The following is a 1,555-nucleotide window of genomic DNA, read 5'->3' on the forward strand; positions in this document are numbered from 1 at the left end:
ATCGACCAGCCGCTATCTACACCAGCATTACCGACGCTTTCTAGTGAATCTAGTAAAATCTAGTAAATCTAGATGCGACCTAGATTGAAAATTTAATACTTATTTTTATAATTAAATCATTCCTGACATAAAAGCATTATGAGCTTTATTGAGAATATTAACAAATTCCAGATATCTGTAAAAAAACTGGAATATAGCTCGTATGTGCTTTTTTGACAGAATGTTTGCAAATGTTATTGATAAAAAAGAAAATGTCATTTGTAAATGTTTTGTAAACACAAGCCAACCGCAAAATTGAATTCTCATTTTACGCCATAAATATTAGAATTACATATTTTTTAAATCTGGGGTCAAATGCTGTGGTTAGAATAAAAAAAAGACCTTATACAAAAACTATTGGAATTAGTCAATGTTCTACTCCGAATTAAGATTTAATTGAAAAGCTGACCAAACCCTGATTATCTAGAAAAGATGTAATTCTAGTATTTATGGAGTAAAATGAGAAAATGCAGTTTTGAGGTTGGGTCTTGATTCCAACGCCCTTGCGTCGAAAAACGATCTGGAAAACTTCAAACCTCGTGGTCGCGAAACGAAAAGTATTCACACTGAATGGCAACATGGCAAACATCTGATTCGTGCAATCCGGTTCCGGTCATTGTTGTTAACTTTTTTGGTAGCAGTTTTTAAATTGCATTGCATGATGAAAGTTGAGTGCTGTTCGTAGCACTGAATAATATTTGAGGTTAGGAAATATGTCATTTTAATGTGGATGAGTACTGGGTACATGTCATACGAAAAGGAAAATTACTTTCCCATAAAACCTAACGATAAAATGTCTTTATTCAGCAAGAATTTTTTGGATTAGCTTTGTCTTTCATTCAATAGTTTACCAATAAAAAATGTATAGTGCGTCAGATCAATCGATATTTAGTGATGAATTAAATTAACGTATCTGCGCTATGAGACAGCACTGACAACACAGGCAACTTTATTTCTTCTATTTTCCTTGATTTGAGTACTGGAATAAATTTAATTTGTTATCTTTTATTAATTAGTTTTTAAATGACGCCTTCTTTTTCAAAGTCCAAATGGAAGTACTTTCTAGAGGCAAGTTAGATTTTAGACGGAATTTTTATTTTAATGTGATGTCAAATTCTGGCTGGCGACATTAGTGGGTTAACATAGAACTGCCACGAATAATCCAGTAGTGCCGCTAGTATAATTCCAGTCTGCCATGAATTATTTCCACACGGGTACGTCGTCATGTAGTGCGTCTTTGTCCTTTAGCGCTACCACCATCATGAACTGTTGCAGTCTTGCTGGATGGATTAGAACGCTAGTTCCTTTTGTGTATTGCTGTTTGTTGATCCTACAATTTGTTGCTCTTCTTCGTGTTACGTTATGTTGCTATTTTTCGTGCTACGTTATGTTGCTATTTGTTTGTCCTACGGATGAAGGCGGGTGCTCAGTTCGATCAGATTAATGTAGGTCATATGATTTTAATGTACCTTCGATTTATTTCTTGGAATAATTTTACAAAGACTGTTTTTCCTTC

The sequence above is a fragment of the Belonocnema kinseyi genome, chromosome 1, assembly GCF_010883055.1.
Source record: "Belonocnema kinseyi isolate 2016_QV_RU_SX_M_011 chromosome 1, B_treatae_v1, whole genome shotgun sequence".
In the NCBI taxonomy this organism is placed as follows: Eukaryota; Metazoa; Arthropoda; class Insecta; order Hymenoptera; family Cynipidae; genus Belonocnema; species Belonocnema kinseyi.